Source organism: Mauremys mutica, chromosome 13 (genome assembly GCF_020497125.1).
Source record: "Mauremys mutica isolate MM-2020 ecotype Southern chromosome 13, ASM2049712v1, whole genome shotgun sequence".
In the NCBI taxonomy this organism is placed as follows: domain Eukaryota; kingdom Metazoa; phylum Chordata; order Testudines; family Geoemydidae; genus Mauremys; species Mauremys mutica.
The window spans coordinates 40,831,717-40,843,256 of NC_059084.1; the positions used below are offsets into that span (position 1 = coordinate 40,831,717).

Below are 11,540 nucleotides of genomic sequence, written 5' to 3' on the forward strand. Positions count from 1 at the left end.
CCAGGCTGGAAATCGAGCTAATTCCCTGAGAGACCAGCAGGAGGCACTGCAGGGGTGAGTCCGCACATCTACAGTGACCATGAGCAAATCACTTCCATGGCTCTCTGTGCCTCAGTTTCCTCATCTATAAAATGGGGGTGGTCAGTGTGATGGGTTGGATCATAGAAACCCCCTGGGGATCCGCCACCTGATGTGCCAAGACTACTTCTACTCCTGCTGTCCCTCTGCCAGCCTGGGATTTCAGCACCCTGTCTTGCTGAGCCAGACGCACCCATCTGCTCCCTGACAGACCCAGGGTCTGAATTACTTGACCCAAAGCTGCAGGTATACCTGAAAGCAGCTCACAGAAGTGTTCCTGTCTTTGACACTCAGATGCGCAACTCCCAATGTGGTCTAAACCCAAATAAATCCATTTTACCCTGTATAAAGCTTATGCAGGGTAAACTCATAAATTGTTTGCCCTCTATAACACTGACAGAGAGATATGCACAGTTGTTTGCTTCCCCCAGGTATTAACACATACTCTGAGTTAAATAATAAGTAAAAAGTGATTTTATTAAATACAGAAAGTAGGATTTAAGTGGATCCAAGTAGTAACAGACAGAACAAAGTCAACAGGAAAATAAAATAAAATGCGCAAATCTATGTCTCATCAAACTGAATACAGATAATCTCACCAGTTCCAGAATGCTCCCTTTTACAGACTAATCTCCTTTTAGCTTGAGTCCAGCAATCCCTCACACCCCTTGCAGTCTCTGTCTTTCATTCCAGTTTCTTTTAGTATGGGGAGGGGCAGAGAGACTCTCTCTTTAGCCAGCGGAAGACAAAATGGAGGGGTTTCCCAAGGGTTTAAATAGACTTTCTCTTCTGGGTAGACACCCCTCCCTCCCTCTGTGTAGAATCCAGTCACAAAATGGAAATTTAGAATCACATGGGCAAGTCACAAGTCACATGCCCATGCATGACTCAGGACTTGCAGGTAGCAGCCATTACCCACATGCTACTTTGAATGTCCTGAGATAGACTTCTTATGTGGATTGGAATCTTCCAAGCTCTTTTGTCTGTTAAGTGCTTCCTGATTGAGAGCTTAACTTGCACATGCCTTTTCCAAGAAATGACCAAATGTTCTAACTAAGGCTACTTAGAAATCAAGCAAGTATACAGCCAATGTTCATAACTTTGAACACACAAATGGTGCCTGCATACAACTAGGATGAACATAACCAGCAGATCATAACCTTTACATAGATATGTTACATGGCATATGTAGCAAAGCCCTATTTCAGTTATATCATACATACATTTATAAGCACCCCCCCATAAAGCCTTATGGGGTACACTGTCACAGTCAGACTCACCTTTCCCCCTTTTTTAGTGGTCTTTGGATCTCTGGATTCATGCATTGAAGCACTGTGACTGGCATCACACCTGCTGTGAGAAATATTGTTCTACAGTAACCCTCTCAGCCTGTCCATCACTACCCCTTCTCTCCTGCCAAGCGACTGTCTGGCACCTCCCCCAGCTGCTGCCGCACCCCTTAGGGACTGGATCTGCACTACCTATAACAAAGGCCCTTGGCTCTGAGCTAGGCATCTCATCCCCTGGCTCCCCACAATCACATGGACAGCGTTCCCAGCACCTCACTGGGAGGCGGCTGAGCAGAGATGGGCCCTTGCTGAGATAACCTCCCTGCTCCTCTGAAGGTGGGTGACAGGGCCAGAGTCTTGGCTGGGCTAGGTGCCATGTGTTGGGGTGAACTGAGTGCCAGGAGGCAGATGTCCTAGTTTCATGGCATAGCTGTATTCACATTAACATCAGCCTGGCCCTGCCTGCCAAGGCAGGAAAGGGAGCGCATTCACTTCTCAGCTGAGGCTGACAACTGAGGTGGTGCTTTCAGTGTCATGGGAGCAGCTGGGTATTGGATGGAGACATACCATAGCCTCATCATACAGGGGCAATTTTCAGCTACTGCTGGCGCAGCAGGGATCCCATCCAGTAAGTTGCTCTCTGCCCCTCTTGGCCAACCTATCTGAGCAACGGAGACAGAAGCTGCTTTACAGGGAGGAAACCCAAGCTGATGTACTCTCCTTCCTTCCTTCCTTCTGTCTGCAGTTAGGTGCTTCCTTTCCTCCTTAAATCTTCTTTTCATTTTCCATCCCTCTCCTTTCTTTCTTTCTTTCTTTCTTTCTTTCTTTCTTTCTTTCTTTCTTTCTTTCTTTCTTTCTAGAAATTGTTAACATTGCTGATTTCAATTCCATTTTTGATTTTCTGTCATGAAAATTGAAACAACAAATGTACCGAATGATATTTGAAATGGCATGTTTCATTTTGAATCCACATTTTCAGCCAGCAATTGATTCCAAATGAAATCTCTTGATTTCCAATGATACTCTCTTAAACACACGCACAAGTACTTAAACAAATCTGCACTATTGCTTCAATATTTCAACGTTGTATTGTGATGGGAAATGTTTTGTTTTGACCTTTCTGAATTTAAATCTTTCTGAGCTTTTCCTTTTCACTTTTCATCCCAATTCATGATGGAAGCTATTGTCGACATTTTGGAATTTTCCACGGGATGGAAATCCCATTTTCTGAGCAGCTCGACATCTGGGTTTTTCTTCTGTGTCCTAGACAATCACGAGGAACCACTGGAGCCTGGCTGAACAGCTGAGAAAAAAGAGGAATTTCATTAATTTTAAACACTGGGAACAAGAGCTCTGAGCAGAGGGATTTATATTCCTCTCCATCCTGTGCACTGAATAAAGCAGGAAAATATAGTTTATGATCACGTAATTACACTGTATCATAATATCAATGCCTAAGAATTGTTTGCAGTATTGTTATAGTTGTATTAGTCCAAGGACCTGAAGAGGAGCTCTGTGTAGCTTGAAAGCTTGTCTCTTTGAGCAACAGAAGTTAGTCCAATAAAAGTTATCAGCTCACCCACCTTGCCTTTCTAATGCAGAGAGGACAGGACAGAAGGAACCATACCATATTTTTATTAAGAAATTAGAAAGATGCAAAATTAACATGACAAATTAAATTATTTTAAAACTGTCTAGGTCTCAAAATGTATGTCTAAATTGCAATCAGATATCCCAATTGCAGTGTATCTATACCCAAACTGTATGCAAATAGGGAATCATTATTGAGCGGGTGTGATTCTACACCATGAGTGTAGTTTGGAGAATGAGCGGGGAGCATTGCCCACCCCCCAACTGCAAGCCTTGGGCATACATGGAATCCCCCACCCCCAGCATGGTCCCATTGGAAGTCAAACTACGCCTATGAGTCCCACGGGGATCAGTTTTTGTTCCTATGTTTTGGCCCTGGGTTGCTTGGTAAACTGGGCAAAAGCAAACAATACACATTTTAATACAGCTAAATGTAAATGCACATATCTAGGAACAAAGAATGTACACCATACTCACAGGATGGGGGCCTTTACCCTGGGAAGCAATGACTTAGAAAAAAATTGGGGGGGGGTCATGGTGGATAATCAGCTGAACATGAGCTCCCAGTGTGACACTGTGAGGGAAAAAAAGAGCTATTGCTATCCTGAAATTTTAAGTGCTTGGCTTTAAAACATAAAGAACTTTCTTTTAGCACAGAATGTTATTCTATATAATTGTGAATATATATTTTAAATGACTAGAGCTGGTCAGATTTTTTTCTGTTCTTTTTGTGAGTTTCTTTGTTTTTTGTTTTTTGTTTGTTGGTTTTTGTTTGTTTTTTGGCGGGGGTGTGAAAACTTGAGGTTTTTGTCAAGAAACAAAATATATTTTTTTCTTTTTGGCCAATTAAACCTTTAAAAAAAATCAAACACAATCAGCCACTAACAAACCAAAAAATGGCCAAAAACTGCTAAAAAGAACCACCGACAAAAATATCAGAAGCTTGAAATATTTTTGATATCCAGTCTTCTAACTTAATTTAAAAAAAAATTGGAAAGAAAACCCTTCCCACATTTAAAAAAAAAATCAGAAACCAAATTCTCTCTAGAAAAAAGAGAGAGGGAGAGAGAGATTTGATGGCTAATTTTCAACCAGTCTTAAAAGTGACAGATTATGAAACTTCAAAAGTTGCCTATGATGAAATCACCAAAGGTGAATGATTTTGCTAATATAAAAAATCAGTAAAAAATTTGCTAGGGGGTGCCCCCCCCCCAAATCCACACACCTTCTACATTTCAAATTTTAGAAGGGGCCAATTTGTAATCACTTGATTTACAATCTGGACTAGAAAATGAGAGAATCTGAAATTCAGTCTTTATTCATCAATTACATGCTGTGAATTTGGGGAGATTACACTATATTCTTCACACAGTGCAAAACTCCATGTTTTAAGTGAAAATCTGAATGCTACCATGAGTATAGATGTTCTACCACCAACTCCATAAGTCTATTTATATGCTCAGTGCCAGATCCCCAACTGGCATCAACTGACAGTAGCATCATTGGAGTCAATGAGTCAGATTCACCGCTGGTGTGAATTGTCAGCACTCCATTCAGCTAAGTGTGGCCGTCTATATTGCAGATCTGCATTTGAGGAAATCAGCAGAACCTGCAGCCATGCACCTGCATGCAGAGTCTAGCCCTCAGTGTGTAAGTTACCTCAGTGGAGGCTCCATTCTCCTCCCATCCTCATAATGAGGATCCTCTGTGCCTGGCCGACATGTCTCGGCTCGGCGCACTGTGCTATTGTATGTGGAAGTGATCGTTCACGGTGGCCACTATAATCTCCTCCTCTCTCTCCATCCTGTGTGTGCTACAGGGATCCACACTGATGGGATGGAGCATGGGAACCTCACATGGGTGACGGAATTCATGCTGCTGGGGCTATCCGAGGCCTACAGGGTCCAGCTTTTCCTCTTCTTCCTCTTCCTGCTTTTCTACATAGTCATCCTCCCAGGCAATGTCCTAATCATCCTCACCATCCGAAGTGACCCCTGCCTGGGCTCCCCCATGTACTTCCTTCTGGCCAACCTGGCCTTCCTAGACATTTGCTACTGCTCTGTTACTCCCCCAAAGATGGTGGCTGACTTCTTCTCCCACCGCAAGACCATCTCCTACGGGGGCTGCATGGCCCAGCTCTTCTTCATCCACTTCCTGGGAGCAGCTGAGATCTTCCTGCTGATTATTATGGCCTATGATCGTTATGTGGCCATCTGTAAACCTTTGCACTATGCCAGCATTGTGAGCAGGGGGGGTCTGCTGTGCCCTGGTTGGGGCTGCCTGGGTGGGGGGCTTCATGCACTCCATATTCCAGGTGGCTTTGACCATCAGGTTGCCCTTCTGCGGCCCCAACAAGCTGGACAACTTCTTCTGCGATGTGCCTCAGGTGATCAAGCTGGCCTGCACCGACACCTACGTGGTGGAGGTGCTGATGTTCTCCAACAGCGGCTTGGTCACCTTGGTGTGTTTTGTCCTCCTCCTCATCTCCTACACCATCCTGCTGGTCAAGCTCAGGATTCAGTCCCTATGCGGGAAGAACAAAGCAGCCTCCACCTGTGTCACTCACATCATCGTGGTCTTCATCATGTTTGTCCCCGCCCTCTACATCTATGCCCGCCCCTTCCGCAGCTTCCCCCTGGACAAGGTGGTGTCCCTGTTCCACACCGTGGTCTTCCCACTACTGAACCCCATGATCTACACACTCAGGAACAAGGAGATCATCAGTGCCATGAAGAGACTGATGATCAGATACAGCCATTGGGGTGGGAAGTAAATGGAAGCCAGAATAAACTAGTATCAAACTGTGAATAATTTTCTATGTGCAGGGCTCCATTTTGCTTTTAGATACACTGGAGAAACTCTGTAGTTATGCTGTAGTATCTATTGAGCAACTTGAATCTGTTAAATAACTTTATAGTAAATCTGTAGTATCTATGGAATATGTCTGTAGTATATATTGAAATCCCTGTACAATCTGTTGAGTAATTAGTAAATCTGTAGCATCTATGTAGTAACTCGCATGAGTAAGTCTACAGTAGCTGTGAAAGGAGCCTGTGGTTAAATGCAGCCACTCTATGGAGTGCATTGGTTTACACCGTACTTTCTATGGAGTAACTATATCATGAATGTGTAATATCAATAGAGGATCTGTGGAATATCTATGGAGTAACTCAAGAGTTTACACTGCTATAACTGAGAAAAGAAATTAGCTCATTCTATTTTATATCTGAATATGGTGCCAGTCCTGGTTAATAATAATTAATACTCAGGAAATGATCATTGCTTGTATTAGTTATGTTAAAACATGGAAGGAATTTTGGTCATGGGTCAATTGTCTAGTGCTAAATTCATGCCACTTAAAGACTGCATGGTTAATTATTGTCTTTATTTCTTTTTCACAAAAACAATGAGGAGTCCAGTGGCACATTAAAGACTAACAGATGTATTTGAGCATAAGCTTTCGTGGGTAACAAAATACACTTCTTCAGATGCATGGAGTGAAAATTACAGATACAGGCATAAATATATATTGGCACATGAAGAGAAGGGAGTTACCTTACAAGTGGCGAAACAATGATGAGGGCCAATTTAGTCAGGATGGATGTTTTCCACTCCCAATAATTGATGAGGAGGTGTCAATACCAAGTGAGGGAAAATTGTTTTGTACATGAGCCAGCCACTCCCAGTCCCTATTCAAGCCCAAATCGATGGTGTTAAGTTTGCAAAAGAATTGTAGCTCAACAGTCTCTCCTTGAAATCTGTTTTTGAAGTTATTTTGTTGAAGAATGGCTATTTTTAAATCTGTTATTGAGTGTCCAGGAAGATTGAAATGTTCTCCTACTGACTTTTGTATGTTACCATTCCTGATGTCTGATTTGTGTCCATTTATCCTTTTACGTAGAGACTGTCCAGTTTGGCCAATGTACATGGCAGATGGGCATTGCTGGCACATGATGACATAGATCACGTTAGTAGATATGCAGGTGAATGAGCCCCTGATGGTGTGGTTGGGTCCTATGATGGTCCTAGAGTAGATATGGGGACAGTAAAAGCAACGGGGTTTGTTACAGGATTGGTTCCTGGGTTAGTGTTTCTGTGGCGTGGTGTGTAGTTGCTGGAGAGTATTTGCTTCAGGTGGGGGGGCTATCTGTAAGGGAGGACTGGCCTGCCTCCCAAGGCCCATGAGAGTGGGGGATCGTTTTCCAGGATAGGTTGTAGATCGTTGATGATGCGCTGGAGAGGTCTTAGCTGGGGGTTGTATGTGATGGCCAGTGGTGTTCTGTTATTTTCCTTGTTGGGCCTATCCTCTAATAGGTGACTTCTGGGTGTCATCAGATGGCCACCGGTGTGGTGCTCTGCTCTGCTCAGTGTTGATATCAGTCTGCTGCATGTGTGTGTTCCCTCTGTGTGCTGCCCCAGCTCTGCAGATCGCTGGCACAGCAGACCCCGAGAGAACCCCCAATAACCAAAGATTCCGATGAGGTACGAAGGCACCCGGTCCAGGTTTATTGTTGAAGAGAAACACAGTCTCTAGCTCCCCAGGTTAGATATCCAAGGTTCTGCTAACTAGCACATATGTGCTCCCTGACAATGGACCGGCTCAGTCAGTGGCGGGACTTCCCATTGCCCCCTAGGCCAGACAAAGATACCGCCCCAGGGATGCATTCTTATACACAGGTACAAACAAGTTACACATCACTCCTGACGTATTGAGGTGCAACCCTTCTATGTAGCAAGGTACAACCCCCTATGCAATAAGGTGCCGCCTCTCACCTTGTACATGTTGCTTCAAACAAAACAACTCTATCCATCATATTATCCTTTTGACCCTGACTTTAGGATGGGTCAGCATGTTCCCTGTTATCAGTGTGGAATGTGCAAGTATCAGAGTGTTCTGGTACCATACGTTTATATCTCTAGTAACCAATACATTGTATGTATATGTTTATGCAACATCAGCCTTTTTTTTGCCAGCTTCTGTGAACAGGATCTGCCTCTGGCTCATAGCTTAACTTTGCTTGATGTTAGCAAAGTCTTGACCATTACTTTAGTTCAGGCCTTAGGCCTCATACCGGGCCTCTAATACCAAGATTTATATCTCAGGGCCTCATACCTTGCCTCCACTTACTACCCTGGGTACTGCTGAGGGAGCATAGAATCACCGAATCATTGACTATCTGGTTTGGAAGGGACCTCAGAAGGTAATCTAGTTCAACCCCCTTCTGAAAGGAGGACCAATTCCCAACTAAATTATTCCAGCCAGGGCTTTGTCAAGCCTGACCTTAAAAACCTCTAAGGAAGGAGATTCCACCACCTACCTAGGTAACCCCTTCCAGTGCTTCACCACCCTCCTACTGAAAAAGTTTTTCCTAATATCCAACCTAAACCTCCCCCAATGCAACTTGAGACCATTACTCCTTGTTCTGTCATCTGCTACATAGAATCATAGAATCATAGAATCTCAGGGTTGGAAGGGACCTCAGGAGGTCATCTAGTGCAACCCCCTGCTCAAAGCAGGACCAACACCAACTAAATCATCCCAGCCAGGGCTTTGTCAAGCCTGACCTTAAAAACCTCTAAGGAAGGAGATTCCACTACCTCCCTAGGTAACCCATTCCAGTTCTTCACCACCCTACTAGTGAAAAAGTTTTTCCTAATATCCAACCTAAACCTCCCCCTCTGCAACTTGAGACCATTACTCCTTGTTCTGTCATCTTCTACCACTGAGAACAGTCTAGATCCATCCTCTTTGGAACCCCCTTTCAGGTAGTTGAAAGCAGCTATCAAATCCCGCCTTATTCTTCTCTTCTGCAGACTAAACAATCCCAGTTCCCTCAGCCTCGCCTCATAAGTCATGTGCTCCAGCCCCCTAATCATTTTTGTTGCCCTCCGCTGGACTCTCTCCAATTTATCCACATCCTTCTTGTAGTGTGGGGGCCAAAACTGGACACAGTACTCCAAATGAGGCCTCACCAGTGCTGAGTAGAGGGGAATGATCACATCCCTTGATCTGCTGGAAGTGCCCCTTCTTATACAAACCAAAATGCCATTAGCCTTCTTGGCAACAAGGGCACACTGTTGACTCATATTCAGCTTTTCGTCCACCGTAACCCCTAGTTCCTTTTCTGCAGAACTGCTGCCCAGCCATTCGGTCCCTAGTCTGTAACAGTGCATGGGATTCTTCCGTCCTAAGTGCAGGACTCTGCACTTGTCCTTGTTGAACCTCATTATATTTCTTTTGTCCCAATCCTCTAATTTGTCTAGGTCCCTCTGTATTCTATCCCTACCCTCCAGCGTATCAACCACTCCTCCCAGTTTAGTGTCATCTGCAAACTTGCTAAGGGTGCAGTCCACACCATCCTCCAGATCGTTAATGAAGATATTGAACAAAACCGGCCCCAGCACCGACCCTTGGGGCACTCCACCTGATACTGGCTGCCAACTAGACATGGACCCATTGATCACTACCCGTTGAGCCCGACCATCTAGCCAGTTTTCTATCCACCTTACCGTCCATTCATCCAGCCCAGACTTCTTTAACTTGCTGGCAAGAATACTGTGGGAGACTGTATCAAAAGCTTTGCTAAAGTCCAGAAATAGTACATCCACTGCTTTCCCCTCATCCACAGAGCCAGTTATCTTGTCATAGAAGGCAATTAGGTTAGTCAGGCATGATTTGCCCTTGGTGAATCCATGCTGACTGTTCCTGATCACTTTCCCCTCCTTTAAGTGGTTCAGGATTGATTCCTTGAGGACCTGTTCCATGATTTTTCCAGGGACTGAGGTGAGACTGACTGGCCTGTAGTTCCCTGGATCTTCCTTCTTCCCTTTTTTAAAGATGGGCACTACATTAGCTTTTTTCCAGTCATCCGGGACCTCCCCCGATCGCCATGATTTTTCAAAGATAATGGCCAATGGCTCTGCAATCTCATCGGCCAACTCCTTTAGCACCCTCGGATGCAGCGCATCTGGCCCCATGGACTTGTGCTCGTCCAGCTTTCCTAAATAGCCCCGAACTACTTCTTTCTCCACAGAGAGCTGGTCACCTCCTCCCCATACCGTGCTGCAGAGTGCAGCTGTCTGGGAGCTGACCTTGTCTGTGAAGACAGAGGCAAAAAAAGCATTGAGTACACTAGCTTTCTCCACATCCTCTGTCACTAGGTTCCCTCCCTCATTCAGCAAGGGGCCCACACTTTCCTTGACTTTCTTCCTGTTGCTAACATACCTAAAGAAACCCTTCTTGTTACTCCTAACATCTCCGGCTAGCTGCAACTCCAAGTGTGATTTGGCCTTCCTGATTTCACACCTGCATGCCTGAACAATACTTTTATACTCCTCCCTGGTTATTTGTCCAATCTTCCACTTCTTGTAAGCTAGTCAGCCTCACCTCAGTCCCAGGAAAAGTCATGAAGTCATCTAGACCATTGAGAACAGTCTAGATCCAACCTATTTGGAACCCCCTTTCAGGTAGTTGAAAACAGCTATCAAATCTCCCCTCATTCTTCTCTTCTGCAGACTAAACAATCCCAGTTCCCTCAGCCTCTCATAAATCATGTGTTCCAGCCCCTAATCATTTTTGTTGTCCTCTTCTGGACTCTTCCAATTTTTCCACATCCTTCTTATAGTGTGGGGCCCAAAACTGGACACAGTACTCCAGATGAGGTCTCACCAATGTCAAATAGAGGGAATGATCACACCCCTTGATCTGCTTGCAATGCCCCTACTTATACAGCCCAAAATGGCATTAGCCTTCTTGGCAACAAGGGCACACTGTCGACTCATATCCAGTTTCCCATCCACTGTAACCCCAGGTCCTTTTCTGCAAAACTGCTGCCTAGCCATTCGGTCCCTAGTCTGTAGCAGTGCATGGGATTCTTCCATCCTAAGCGCAGAACTCTGCACTTCCCCTTGTTGAACGTCATCAGATTTATTTTGGACCAATCCTCTAATCTAGGTACCTCTGTATCCTATCCCTACCCTACAGCATATCTTCCACTCCTCCAAGTTTATTGGCATCTGCAAACTTGCTGATGGTGCAGTCCACGCCATCCTCCAGATCATTAATGAAGATATTGAACAAAACTGGCCCCAGGACCGACCCTTGGGTACTCTGCTTGAAACCGGCTACCAGCTAGACATGGAGCCATTGATCACTATCAGTTGAGCCCGACAATCTAGCCAGCTTTCTATCCACCTTATAGTCCATTTATCCAACCCACACTTCTTTAACTTGGCGGCAAGAATACTGTGGGAGACTGTATCAAAAGCTTTGCTAAAGTCAAGGAATAACACATTCACTGCTTTCTCCTCATCTATGGAGCCAGTTATCTCCTCACAGAAGGCAATTAGGATAGTCAGGCATAACTTGCCCTTGGTGAATCCATATTGACTGTTCCTGATCACTTCCCTGTCCTCCAAGTGCTTCAGAATTGTTTCCTTGTGGACCTGCTCTATGACTTTTCCTGGGACTGAGGTGAGGCTGACTAGCCTGCAGTTCCCAGATCCTCCTTCTTCCCTTTTTAAAAGATGGGCACTACATTAGCGTTTTTCCAGTCATCCGGGATCTCCCTCAGTTGCCATGAG

General features: G+C 44.8%; 1 pseudogene; it reads left to right on the top strand.

Annotated features, from left to right (window-relative positions):
• Nucleotides 1-4,793: 4,793 nt before the first annotated feature.
• On the top strand, nucleotides 4,794-5,730 carry LOC123348572 (annotated as a pseudogene).
• The last annotated feature ends 5,810 nt before the right edge of the window (nucleotides 5,731-11,540 follow it).